Consider the following 14,960-nt stretch of genomic DNA (forward strand, 5'->3'; position numbering starts at 1 on the left):
CATATAAATAAGAGAGAATAACTTCATAGAGTGCAAAATTGTGTTATATACATGGCATATACCGAAAATAGAAAATATGTGCCAGCTTATTAAACTTTTATTTCAGTTATTTATATGGTTTTATATATGTAAGTCTGTGCATACATATATATATGTGCTTACATACACTATATTTCTTGCCGTGAAATGATCCAACATGTTTTAAAGCCACTGCTCTTATAAAACAATAAACTGAGTGACAAAAAGTTCTGTGCAACCAGCCAAAAAGATCAATACAAGAACAATCACCATTTCTGTCCTGTACACACATAGTGGTGACCCCCTCCCCAGGTCAGGCTGTGATCACTCTGTGAGAGGTTCAAACTTGATTACCTTCTCTTTTGGTAGCCAGATAGCAATCTTTGTTTAAAAGAACTTTCCGCATTGCTTAGAACTTCTTACAAGGCTGGGACTTCTGCTGGTGGCTTCCCAGATATTTATAGTGCTGCCGTCAGTTTGGAAGTTGTTGACTCATTTTCCAAATCTCTATTCTGCCTACTTAACATAGAGCAAGCTTCTTGAATAATAACATGGAGATCCTGTTGCCCTTACCTGTTCTGTCATTCCCAATCTAAAAGAGTAGTGTCAGGATGAGCCTATAGACCTGAATGAATCTCATATTGTAAAACCCAAAAGGGATATAGTTTATTTAAACTATACTACATAGGAGTTTATATTCATTTAACGTAGTATTTAGGCAATTATATTTTCCTATAAGAGTAAATCTGTAATTACTCTGTAACAATTACCTTGCATTCTTGTCCAGATAAGCTTTGTAAGTTTTGAAATTGAGAAAATAATATTTGAACAAATAAGGTTGAAATTAAGAGCAAAAGAAGAGAAGTTTGGGGAAGTTTTTGTTTGTTTTGGTTTTTTGCTGGTTTTGTTTTTGTATAACTAGTAGACAAAATAAGGATTAAAAAATGACTATACATGAAAAGTAGAAAGTGTGTTTTCAATAAAAGAAGGTATGAAGAATGGAGATGCATGTTTGGTAAGGGGAATAAAAGGTTTTTTTATCCTAAAGTAAAATGATTGTTGCAGAATAAGAAGGAAAAATAACAAAACCTATATAGATATAGAAAGCTGTGGTAGGTTTGTAGAAAATCATTTTTGAGAAAGGAATTCTTTTAAAAAGTTTTATATATTTGAGTGAGAGAGCGAGCACGGGTGCAGGAGCGTCAGAGGGAGAAGCAGACTCCCCTCTGAGCAAGGATTCCCAATGTGGGACTCAATCCCAGGACTCTGAGATCATGATCTGAATCAAAGGCAGATGCTTAACAAACTGAGGCACCCAGGCACCTTGAGAAAGGAATTTTATGTGTGGTCTAGCTAAGATTATAATGGATTTAGTTAAGTTAAAAAGGAAAAAAAAGGGAAAAATGTAATATCAAAAGTATACTGGTACAAAATTAGATCTGGTTTTCTTTCTGTTAAAAGGACACAGTTTTCTTAGATTCTGGTCTGTAAAAAAAGATTTTTCTTTACTATCATGTATTCTGCATAAAAAACAAAGATTCTATGTTTTGTCTTTATCAAGTCCTTGAACTTCCTAAGAAAACTGAATTTTCCCTACTTGAAGAGTTAAGTTGTTCTAGCTCTTCCTCTAATACGTGTCTAAAACTCTCCAATCTGACATTTTCAATTTTCTCCCACTAATTTGACTTGGAACCACTACGAAACTAAAAGCTGCCCTTTTCCTAAAGCCATACAAGCTAAAGTTGGACAACTTGATATAAACTTCAGAGATTTAGCACAACAACTCAATGTGTGAACAACCCTCTTGCCTTTTGCTCTGTGGCCACTCAGAAAGGTCACCAGACACAATCACTGCAAATGAGGAAAATCTCCCTGATTACTACAGCTTGTCTTCCTCTACCTAAGGATGCTTAGAACCCGACATCTAGGATCTTCTCAACTGGCCTCTCTCCAGACTCAGAAAACTAAATTTATACTTTGCTCAAATTATTAACCTTTGTTTTTCTTTTGTTTCCATGGAAACGCATCTCATTAAAATGTCTGCTTGCTCACATCATAGAGAGGCCTAATTTAGAAGAAAGCCCACCTGCAACACGGCCTCCTGAAATCTGACCTCCTCAAGTTCACCTGTTCTTACCTGGTCAGGAGGATGTGGGTTTGCTAATACATCATGTGCTTATGTAGATAACTTGTGAAAAAATCATACAGGGACTTAGAAAGGTAATGCATGAATCTGATTATAACCCATTTGATTTATTTAATTGGTTAAATTTTGGCTCCTGGGAATCAGTGCTCTGGAGAGTTTCTCAAGCCTTGGCTGTTCTCATATTAACATCTCAAGTGGGCCATATATTCTCAAAGGTTTTAAATTCTTGTCAGAAGCCACTCTATAGGCTAAATGGTATCCATCAGGACCAGACAACTGGATGAAATTAACAATAACCACATGAATGATGAAGAAGTGATTACATGGCCCTCTGGCCTGATGACCCGACTAATGGAAACAGCAAATGTGTGATTCTTTGGCATGACTACATTAACCAATTCTTGGTAACCAAGAATAATGCTATCACGATTTGAACAAACTTTCAACTTGCAGAGAGAAAGCCTGAACAGAGGGAATTGTTAAAATTAGGGATGAACAATAAACCAATTAATAACAAAATCAAAGAAACACATCAACAATAATACAATAATAGTAGAGGACTTGAACACTCCCCTCACTGAAATGGACAGATTATCCAAGCAAAAGATCAACAAGGAAATCAAGGCCTTAAATGACACACTGGACCAGATGGACATCACAGATCTATTCAGAACATTTCATCCCAAAGCAACAGAATACACATTCTTCTCTAGTGCACATGGAACATTCTCCAGAATAGATCACATCCTCGGTCCTAAATCAGGTCTCAACCGCTATCAAAACATTGGGATCATTCCCTGCATATTTTTAGACCACAATGCTCTGAAGCTAGAATTCAATCACGAGAGGAAATTTGGAAAGAACCCAAATACATGGAGACTAAACAGCATCCTTCTAAAGAATGAATGGGTCAACATGGAAATTAAAGAAGACTTGAAAAAATTCAGGGAAACAGATGATAGTGAAAACACAATGGTTCAAAATCTGTGGGACACAACAAAGGCAGTCCTGAGAGGAAAATATATAGCGGTACAAGCCTTCCTCAAGAAACAAGAAAGGTCTCAGGTACACAACCTAACCCTACACCTAAAGGAGCTGGAGAAAGAACAAGAAAGAAACCCTAAACCCAGCAGGAGAAGAGAAATCATAAAGATCAGAGCAGAAATCAATGAAATAGAAAAAAAAATAGAACAAATCAATGAAACTAGGAGCTGGTTCTTTGAAAGAATTAATAAGATTGATAAACCCCTGGCCAGACTTATCAAAAAGAAAAGAGAAAGGACCCAAATAAATAAAATCACGAATGAAAGAGGAGAGATCACAACTAACGCCAAAGAAATATAGACAATTATAAGAACATACTATGAGCAACTCTACGCCAGCAAATTTGACAATCTGGAAGAAATGGATGCATTCCTAGAGACATGTAAACTACCACAACTGAACCAGGAAGAAATAGAAAGCCTGAACAGACCCATAACCAGTAAGGAGATTGAAACAGTCATCAAAAATCTCCAAACAAACAAAAGCCCAGGGCCAGATGGCTTCCCGGGGGAATTCTACCAAACATTTAAAGAAGAACTAATTCCTATTCTCCTGAAACTGTTCCAAAAAATAGAAATGGAAGAAAAACTTCCAAACTCATTTTATGAGGCCAGCATCACCTTGATCCCAAAACCAGACAAGGATCCTATCAAAAAAGAGAACTACAGACCAATATCCTTGATGAGCACAGATGCAAAAATTCTCACCAGAATACTAGTCAATAGGATTCAACAGTACATTAAAAGGATCATTCACCACAACCAAGTGGGATTTATTCCAGGGCTGCAAGGTTGGTTCAACATCTGCAAATCAATCAATGTGATACAACACATTAATAAAAGAAAGAACAAGAACCATATGATACTCTCCATAGATGCTGAAAAAGCATTTGACAAAGTACAGCATCCCTTCCTGATCAAAACTCTTCAAAGTGTAGGGATAGAGGGCACATACCTCAATATTGTCAAAGCCATCTATGAAAAACCCACCGCAAATATCATTCTCAATGGAGAAAAACTGAAAGCTTTTCTGCTAAGGTAAAGAACACGGCAAGGATATCCATTATCACCACTGCTATTCAACATAGTACTAGAAGTCCTAGCCTTAGCAATCAGACAACAAAAGGAAATTAAAGGCATTCAAATTGGCTAAGAAGAAGTCCAACTATCACTCTTCACAGATGATATGATACTATATGTGGAAAACCCAAAAGACTCCACTCCAAAACTGCTAGAACTTGTACAGGAATTCAGTAAAGTGTCAGGATATAAAATCAATGCACAGAAATCAGTTGCATTTCTCTATACCAACAACAAGACAGAAGAAAGAGAAATTAAGGAGTCCATCCCATTTACAATTGCACCCAAAACTATAAGATACCTAGGAATAAACCTAACCAAAGAGGCTAAGAATCTATACTCAGAAAACTATAAAGTACTCATGAAAGAAATTGAGGAAGACATGAAGAAATGGAAAAATGTTCTATGCTCCTGGATTGGAAGAATAAATATTGTGAAAATGTCTATGCTACCTAAAGCAATCTACACATTTAATGCAATTCCTATCAAAGTACCATCCATTTTTTTCAAAGAAATGGAACAAATAATCCTAAAATTTATATGGAACCAGAAAAGACCTCGAATAGCCAAAGGAATATTGAAAAAGAAAGCCAAAGTTGGTGGCATCACAATCCCAGACTTCAAGCTCTATTACAAAGCTGTCATCATCAAGACAGCATGGTACTGACACAAAAACAGACACATAGATCAATGGAACAGAATAGAGAGCCCAGAAATAGACCCTCAACTCTATGGTCAACTAATCTTCAACAAAGCAGGAAAGAATGTCCAATGGAACAAAGACAGCCTCTTCAATAAATGGTGTTGGGAAAATTGGACAGCCACATGCAGAAAAATGAAATTGGATCATTTCCTTACACCACACACAAAAATAGACTCAAAATGGATGAAGGACCTCAATGTGAGAAAGGAATCCATCAAAATCCTTGAGGACAACAGAGGCAGCAACCTCTTCGACCTCAGCCACAGCAACATCTTCCTAGGAACATCGCCAAAGGCAAGGGAAGCAAGGGCAAAAATGAACTATTAGGATTTTATCAAGATCAAAAGCTTTTGCACAGCAAAGGAAACAGTTCACAAAACCAAAAGACAACTGACAGAATGGGAGAAGATATTTGCAAACGACATATCAGATAAAGGGCTAGTGTCCAGAATCTATAAAGAACTTAGCAAACTCAACACCCAAAGAACAAAGAATCCAATCAAGAAATGGGCAGAAGACATGAACAGACATTTCTGCAAAGAAGACATCCAGACGGCCAACAGACACATGAAAAAGTGCTCCATATCACTCGGCATCAGGGAAATACAAATCAAAACCACAATGAGATACCACCTCACACCAGTCAGAATGGCTAAAATTAACAAGTCAGGAAATGACAGGTGCTGGCGAGGATGTGGAGAAAGGGGAACCCTCCTACACTGTTGGTGGGAATGCAAGCTGGTGCAACCACTCTGGAAAACAGCATGGAGGTTCCTCAAAATGTTGAAAATAGAACTACCCTATGACCCAGCAATTGCACTACTGGGTATTTACCCTAAAGATACAAACGTAGTGATCCAAAGGGGCACGTGCACCCGAATGTTTATAGCAGCAATGTCTACAATAGCCAAACTATGGAAAGAACCTAGATGTCCATCAACATATGAATGGATAAAGAAGAAGTGGTATATATACACAATGGGAATACTATGCAGCCATCAAAAGAAATGAAATCTTGCCATTTGCGACGATGTGGATGGAACTAGAGGGTATCATGCTTAGCGAAATAAGTCAATTGGAGAAAGACAACTATACTATGATCTCCCTGATATGAGGGAGAGGAAATGCAACATGGGGGGTTAAGGGGGTAGGGGAAGAGTAAATGAAAGAAGATGGGATTGGGAGGGAGACAAACCATAAGTGACTCTTAATCTCACAAAACAAACTGAGGGTTGATGGGGGGAGGGGGGTTGGGAGAGGGGGGCTAGGGTTATGGATATTGGGGAGGGTATGTGCTATGGTGTGTGCTGTGAAGTGTGTAAACCTGGCGATTCACAGACCTGTATCCCTGGGGATAAAAATATATTATATGTTTGTAAAAAATAAAATTTAAAAAAAATTAGGGATGAACAGAGATGATCCTTAAATGTTCTCTGAGCAGACAGAACTGGTTAGTCATGAAAGGCTACCTTGACATGCATCATTTCTTCCTTGTGCCTCTAGAAATGATTAGCAAATTTGAACTGTCATCTAAAATTGGTATGACATAACCACTGAAAATTAAAATATCGTAACCAATTCCTGTGAAGAATAAAGGGTCAATGCTTTCTCACTCTCTAAGCTGCCTTAAACAATATACCTGAGACTCATTCCATGGTCTGGTCTGAGTGTTCCTGGTTTGCAAACTGTGCACAATAATTTTTAATGATTACTACCTCAGCAATTCATTAGTTTTACTTTGGCTATGTTAAACCTTTGACAGCTTCATAGTTGGACAGAGCTCTGTCTGCAACCAGGCAGGGGCATAGGCTGTCCCTCAAATGTATGGGGCTGTAGGCTGAGCTTCACAATCAGGTAGTCCGCTGGCTGTGCTCTGCTATTGGGTGGCATTGCTGTCCAGACTCTCTGCCTGGGCAGGGACTTTCACGGGATCCTGTAGTTGGGTGGGGCTGGAGACTGTGTTTTGAGGTTGGGTGGGGTCACTCTCTGGGAACCTTGGTAGATTGAAGCCACAGTCTCTGGACAGAGTCACTGGCTGGGCTCCCTGCCCAGGGTCACTCAAAGGTCATGCAAGGCCAGAGGCTATGCTCAACAATTGGGCAGGGCTGCTGGCTTGGTTCCCCACCTGACCAGGGCTGTGAGAAGTTTCCGTAGCTGCCAAGATTCTCTGCCCAGGCTGCTTGTCAGGCAGGGCTGGAGGCTATGCTCAGTGGTTGCACGAGGCTGAGAATTTGCTTCCTTGCCTGGGTGAGGCTATAGAATGGGCTCCATGGTCTATCCGGCCCACTGGGTAGGGATTCAGACCATACCCTGGCCAGACAGGGCAATGGGCTTGACTTAGTGGATAGGCAGAGCTGCTGGCTTGGCCCTCACTCAGGTGGTAGTACACACTGACATGGGATTCAACAAGATCTGAATCCTGGTTGTGCTAAGCTTCATCTCTGTCTGATCCTCGGTGGTCGAATCCAGCAGATTCCCCCAGTGATCCTGTGCCTGTCTGGGGGAGTGACAACATGATCAAAGTGAAACTGCTCCTCCTACCTTCTAAAGTCATCTTTCTCAATCTCTGTTGTCTGGGGGTGATTTGGGGATTTTCACAATGGTGTCTTGCCTATGGGTAGTTGCTAGTTGGTCTTTTTGAGAAGGGGACTAAAGTTGGGAAAACCCACGTGGCCATCTTGATGGCATCACCTCCAGGGGCTCCTGGACCATGGCCAAAAGAGACTTGAGCTGATTCACAGGCAACTTCAGAGCCCATAGGTGAGGGTGACTCTGGCCAGATCCCTTACATATAGCACCGGTGATAAGACCAAAGCCAGGAAAACTGTAACTGAGCTCTCAGAGATACAGACATGTTTCTGGGTCTGTGGCAGAGACCACAGTTAGCAAATCAGGTACACGCCTCCATCAGAAAGGATGAATACCCAACTTTCATATCAACATGGACGAGACTGGTAGAGATTATGCTGAGTGAAATAAGTCAAGCAGAGTGAGTCAATTATCATATGGTTTCACTTATTTGCGGAACATAACAAATAACATGGAGGACATAGGGAGATGGAGAGAAGAAGGGAGTTGAGGGAAATTGGAAGGGGAGATGAACCATGAGAGACTATGGACTCTGAAAAACAACCTGAGGATTTTGGAGGGGGTGGGTGGGAGGTTGGTGGAGCCAGGTGGTGGGTAATATGGAGGACACCTTTGCATGGAGCACTGGGTGTGGTGCATAAACAATGAATTCTGTTATGCTGAAAAGAAATAAAAAAAAAAAAATCAGGTACCTGGGTGGAGACCTGCCTTCTCCAAATGGTTCTCCTTGCTCTTGTACTACCTCTGGTTTCACAATCTCCTACCCGGATCCCAATGCTCTCACAAAAGATACTTTCACTTAGAAATTATGGTTGTTGGGGACTAGGGGATATGAGTGAGGAGTTTCTTATTTGGGCATCTAGCTGATGTTTTTCACTTCACCTTTTCATTGGCTTTGTCTATTCTGCTTCCTTTAGTATAAGCTCTTCTGATTTGTCTTTAATATGCTCTTGAGAGAAATCTAATGGGCACATGTAAGCTTATTTTTCTTTTTTTTCTTTCTTTTTTTTAAGATTTTATTTGTTTATTTGACAGAGAGAGATCAGAGAGGCAGGCAGAGAGACAGACAGAGGGAAGCAGGCTCCCTGCTGAGCAGAGAGCCCAATGTAAGCTTATTTTTCATTCCCTCAGCTGGTAATATGCTCCTGAGGAAGGGTGAAAGCTGGCGTCCCTCTGCATGGAGTGGGGTGAAAGAGAGCAGCCTCTTGGAGCAGAAAATCCACAGTGCTGTAACCAAGCCATCCACTCCCAAATCCCCTCCCAGCCCCAGCTCTTCCCCACGCACTTCTACCCCAGGCCCTGTGCTTATTCCTGAGCAGCTACCCTTTATTAATTACTTCTTATCAGCGTCTCTTGGTTCTTCCAGGCTCAACTCCCCAACCTCTCCTGTTTGGATTGGGTAGAAGAAGACAGCAGCCACTAGCAAACTGTCATCCTGTCCAAACCAGCAGAGAAAGAGTAATGAAAGACGAGGATAAAGAGGTCCCAAGGCATCAGAGCGGGAATCCAAGCACCTAGGAGAAGGTTGACTCATATCTCCACAGATCCTTTTTTCTCTAAGTATCTGTGATCTGGTGATATTATGATGGAAGGTCCTGAAGCTGAGAGCGGCAGGAACAAGTGGTACCTTGAGGAAGCCAGTCAGCCATGCTGGAAGATTTATACCCCAAACCAGACTTGGGCACAATGAAACTCCAAGCTCAAACAGCTGCCATGTGAATCAACTTCTACATTCTCCCACTTTCAAATGCTCAAACTTTCAGAGGCTGATCGGGAATTTAAGCCAGCACAGTCTCTGAGTGGGAGATACCCAAGCCCACTTCAGGGGGATTGATAGCCAAATTGCACATCTGAAGAGAAGGCCCCACACGCAGTACCAGACAACAATGAGGTGGCCTTGCTACTTCCCATAGGGATGGTCAGCACATGTCAGCCAGCCATGGAGAGATGGAGAATGAAACTCCTCTGCCCATTGCCAGGAGACAAAGTAGGAGAGTAATAGTGGATTAATGAGTAATCATCTCCCCTCTCTTGATTACATTCCACCAATCTCCCCTATTCTGAATGGTAAACTGTACTTTCTATGAGGTGGTCTGTTTAAAAACAGAAGGCATGAGTTCTAAACATGATTTGGTGAAGCAAGAAAACAAAGAAGCTTAATTGAGTGAAATACAAAGCTGCAAAACAAGCTTCCAGCTTCCTGACAGGTTCAGATATCAAAAGAAAACAGCAATTATGCAGTAAGTTATAGGAACACATCAAAGGCACTGGTGTCCATCTTGAGCCCACTGGATTGGAAATAAGTATGTAAATAGTTTATTGGAGGTTTATACTGCTAAATCCTAAATCAAACATAATATGAAGAGCATTCTACAACCACCAAGTTACATTTCTCTCTTTCCCACCCTTTGGAGCCAAAGGAGCAAGATGGACTAAATGATGGTAAGAAAGCAAACACAGGCCATTTTACCTTCTGCATTCCATCCTGATTACTCTCTCACCAGTGACTGCTCTCCACCATCCCTTTTATTCACCCCTAACTCAGGGTATCTGCACCCCAAACAAGCCAACTGAACAGGATATGGAGCTCCAGCAGAGGGAGAAGGATACAATTTAAGAATCACAGCCTCCAGGGGGAGATAAGATGGCAGGGAAGTAGGAGGAGGCGCCATTTCAACCTGTACCCTAAAGTGAGCTGATTACCTACCAAAGAACTCCGGTCACCCATGAAATCAGCCTGAGAACAGAATTATACACGTCTGGATCTCTACAGAGGCAGAAAACGCCAGTGGACAGGTAAAGTCGAGTGGGAACATCAGACTGATATCAGAAGATACACAAAAGGGGGAGGGAGTCACCAGAGGTGACCGATTAGAAAGTAATAGCCCAATACGAGAGTGCCCTGTGATTGGGGACGAACATTAACTTGGAGTCTGGTTGAAAGCACTCAAAAAGAGCAAAGGATCATGGGGGGAAATTGTGGGAATTGGGGCAGTTAGGGACAGGGGCATAAATCCCCGGACCCAGGACAGCCTCCCCTGGTGCTGAGCCAGAGAGAGTGCGGTGGAGAAACCAGGTCTTGGTCCCTGAGCAGCCAGCACGCCAAGAACTCATGGGGTCCGGCTCCTATGAGGAGCTGGGAGCCTCGCCAGACAGCAGAGCACCGCGCCGTGCTATCAGAGCCTGAGACGCATGCGCCCCACACCCTCCCCTGAGAGAGACGTGCAAAAGCACCAGCCCCGGTGCTCTCGGACCCAGAAAGACCAGGCACTCCCAGCCCAGGCCAGCGGGAAAATCTCAGTGTGCGATCGCTGCTTGGAACCTCTCTGGCGGTCCCGAGCTGCCCAGATAGCCACCGCTGCCGTGGTTTTGGGTACAAGCAGGAGATCCTGCGTCCCCAGGGACCATGACTCAGAACCTGCTCTGCCAGCAGTTGAAGGGGAACTTAATGTGCTCTGGAGACCCAGAGGGGAACAGACTGAGGCTTCTCTCTGAGAGGGAGGTTGGGGTGCAGTTTGCATTCCTCTAAACCTCCAAAAACCATCAAAAGCTGTCAAGGCGAGAGAAAACAAATGAACAAACATAAAAACCTCCAGAGAACAAAAGCCTGAAAAACCGGTTTCCTCAGAGCCCACACCCTTGAGGGGTGTGGGAGGACTTAACTCAGGGAACATCATTGACTGAAAACCCACATGGCAGGCCCTTTCCCCAGAAAACCAACCAGGAAAGGAAAAAAAAAAAAAAAAAAGATGACAAGAGAACAACCACCACTACTTCATAGATACGACTTTTATTTTTAACTTGTTCCCACTATTCTGGTTCATTTTTTTTATAGATAATTTTTTAACCTATTTACCATCACAGTGAGATGTCCAGCACATCAAATTCCATAATAACCTTCTAACCTGAACTTTTTGATACATACACCCATGTTTTTCTTTTGTTTTTCTATTTTTTAATTTTTTTTAAATTTTAGTTTAGTTTATCTAGTTTATTCTTTTTTCATTTTTATTTTCTAATATTCTTATAGAGTTAAACTTCAAGGTAATCCCCTTTCCCCAATCAATGCTACCCCTATAGGTAAACCAGTTTTTAATCCTCCTTTATCTTAGGAAAGTTGAGTCCTTTAACAAAGATATCAAGATACATCCAGGAAGAATCAAAATAACCTTCCTCACCCACACTGAGAACTTATAACCACTCTCTTATCTTTTTCTTCCACCAGTGTTTCTGTGTATTTGTGTTTGTCCTGATGGTATATAAATCTTATACTTGCGGTTCTTTTTGACGAGGTTCTTCCTTTTTTTGCTTATATATATATATTTTTTCTCTTGTCATATACTTTTATCAGTCTTTTTGTTTGTCTGTTTCTGTTTGTATACTTCATAAATTTACCTTGGGGCCCATTTGGGCTGAGCCTTCTCTTTTATCTTCCCTTTTTTTTCCTGTTTCTCTTTCTCTTTCTTCTTTTTCTTTTCTTTTTTCTCTTGTTTGGGTGGGGAATCCTGATGCTCAGAAGCATTCCAGGGTGCACCTTGACTGCACCACAGTCGATACATCCAGCTACATCCATTTAGTCATCTCTCACCAAAATGACTAGGAGGAGGAATGCCCAACAGAAGAAAAATACAGAGGCTGGGCCTTCTACAACAGAGCTAATGGCTATCGACATAGATAATATGTTGGAAAGGGAATTCAGGCTAACAATTATCCAGGCAATAGCTAGGTTGGAGAAAGGCATGGATGACCAAACGGAATTGAATAGGGCAGAACTGAAAGCCACCAGGGATGATGTTCACAATACTCTCAATGAGTTCCAATCTAACCTAAATTCTCTAAAAGCTAGCGTAACTGAGATAGAAGATAGAATTAGTGATCTGGAGGACAAAAAGAGAGAAAGGATCAGGAGGAAGCCTGGAACAAACAGCTTAGAAGCCACGAAAACAGAATCAGGGAAATAAATAATGCCATGAAACATTCCAATATCAGAATTATTGGAATCCCTGAAGGGGAGGAGAAAGAAAGAAGTCTTGAAGATATAGTGGAACAAGTTGTCCATGAAATTTTTCCCAGTATCATGAATGGAACCAGTGTTCATGTACTAGAGGCAGAACAGTTTTTCCCCAAGATCATAGATTCTCGAAAGTCCTCGAGACACCTAATAGTAAGAATGAAGAATTATAATTGTAGGCAAACCCTCTTGAAAGCAGCTAGGACAATGAAGCTCCTTACATACAGAGGAAAGCCCATCAGAATAATGTCAGACCTGTCCACAGAGACCTGGCAAGCCAGAAGGGCTGGCAAGATATATTCAGGGCACTAAATGAGAAGAACATGTGCCAAGAATACTTTATCCAGCAAGACTGACATTCAAAATAGATGGAGCGATAAAGAGTTTCCAAGACTGGCAAGGCTTAAAAGACTATGCAACCACCAAGCTGACACTGCAGGAAATATTAAGGGGGGTTCTATGAAAGAGAAAAAATTCTAAAAATATCATTGAACAGAAATAGAGACAATCTACTGATTCAAAATGAGGTAACACGATGTCAATAAAAGGTAACACGATGTCAATAAAAACATGTCTATCAATAATCACTCTCAATGTGAATGGCCTAAATGCACCCATAAAATGACACAGGGTTGCAGATTGGATAAAATGACAGGACCCATCCATATGTTGTCTACAAGAGACCCATTTTGAACCTAAAGATACACCCAGACTGAAAGTGAAGGAATGAAGAAGCATCTTTCATGACAATGGACCTCAAAAGAAGGCCGGGGTAGCGATTCTCATATCAGATAAATTAGATTTTAAACTAAACACTGTAGTAAGAAATACAGAAGGACACTACATAATTCTTAAAGGGCTATCCACCAAGATGATCTAACAATTGTAAATATCTATGCCCCCAATATGGGAGCAGCCAATTACATAAGAAAAGTATTAATCAAGATAAAGAGTCATGTTGATATGAATACATTAATAGTAGGAGATCTTAACATGCCTCTCTCAGTAATAGACAGATCATCAAAGCAAAAAATCAATAAAGAAACAAGAGCATTGAATGACACATTGGACCTGATGGACCTCATAGATATATACAGGACATTCCACCCTAAAACAACAGAATACTCATTCTTCTCAAGTGCACATGGAACCTTCTCCAGAATAGACCATATACTGGGTCACAAATCAGGACTCAACCAATACCAAAAGACTGACATTGTCCCCTGCATATTCTCAGATCACAATGCTTTGAAACTGGAGCTCAATCACAAGGAAAAGTTCAGAAGGAATTCAAACACCTGGAAGCTAAATACCAACTTGCTTAAGAATGCTTGGATCATGGGCTGCCTGGGTGGCTCAGTGGGTTAAGCCTCTGCCTTCAGCTCAGGTCCTGATCTCAGGGTTCTGGGATCAAGTCCCACATCAGGCTCTCTGCTAGGCAGGGAGCCTGCCTCCTCCTCTCTCTCTCTCTTTCTCTACTTGTGATCTCTCTCTCTGTCAAATAAATAAAATCTTTAAAAAAAAAAAAGAATGCTTGAATCAACCAGGAGATCAAAGAAAAACTGAAACAATTCATGGAAACCAATGAGAATGAAGACACTTCAGTCCAAAACCTGTGGGATACAGCAAAGGCGGTCCTAAGGGGGAAATACATAGCCATCCAAGCCTCCCTCAAAAAAATAGAAAAATCCAGAATACACCAGCTGTCTCTACACCTTAAAGAACTGGAGATCAACAACATCAAACCAACTCCACACATAAGAAGGGAAATAATCAAGATTAGAGCAGAGATCAATGAGGTAGAAACCAGAGATACAGTAGAAAGTATCAGTGAAACTAGAAGCTGGTTTTTTGAAAGAATCAATAAGATCGATAAACCATTGGCCACAGTAATCCAAAAGAAAAGAGAGAAAGCCCAAATTAATAAAATTATGAATGAAAAGGGAGAGATCACAACTAACACCAAGGAAGTAAAAACAATCATCAGAAGTTATTATCAACAGTTATACACCAATAAGCTAGGCAACCTAGATGAACTGGATGCATTCCTGGAAAACTATAAACTCCCAAAATTGAACCAGGAAGAAATTGACAACCGGAATAGTCCAATATCTAGTAAAAAGATTGAAGCAGTGATCAAAAACCTCCCCCAAAACAAGAGCCCAGGACCTGATGGATTCCCTGGGGAATTCTACCAAACTTTCAAAGAAGAAATAACACCTATTCTCCTGAAGCTGTTTCAAAAAATTGAAGCAGAAGGAAAACTTCCAGACTCTTTTTATGAAGCCAGCATTACCCTGATCTCCAAACCAGGCAAAGACCCTACCAAAAAGGAGAATTTCAGACCAATATCACTGATGAATATGGATG

The 14,960-nt window shown here is 41.0% G+C and overlaps 1 protein-coding gene across 1 annotated transcript in view; it reads right to left on the bottom strand.

Moving 5' to 3' along the window:
* COL6A5 (collagen type VI alpha 5 chain) overlaps positions 1 to 1,607 on the bottom strand; it is a 116,876-nt gene extending 115,269 nt beyond the window's left edge. Inside the window, exon 1 of the mRNA XM_032869722.1 lies at positions 1,602 to 1,607. The gene's annotated coding sequence lies outside the window, so the exon portion shown is untranslated. The remainder of the gene's footprint in view (positions 1 to 1,601) is intronic.
* Positions 1,608 to 14,960: the final 13,353 nt, after the last annotated feature.

Source organism: Lontra canadensis, unplaced genomic scaffold (genome assembly GCF_010015895.1).
Source record: "Lontra canadensis isolate GAN:19392208 unplaced genomic scaffold, GSC_riverotter_1.0 scaffold38, whole genome shotgun sequence".
NCBI classification, from domain to species: domain Eukaryota; kingdom Metazoa; phylum Chordata; class Mammalia; order Carnivora; family Mustelidae; genus Lontra; species Lontra canadensis.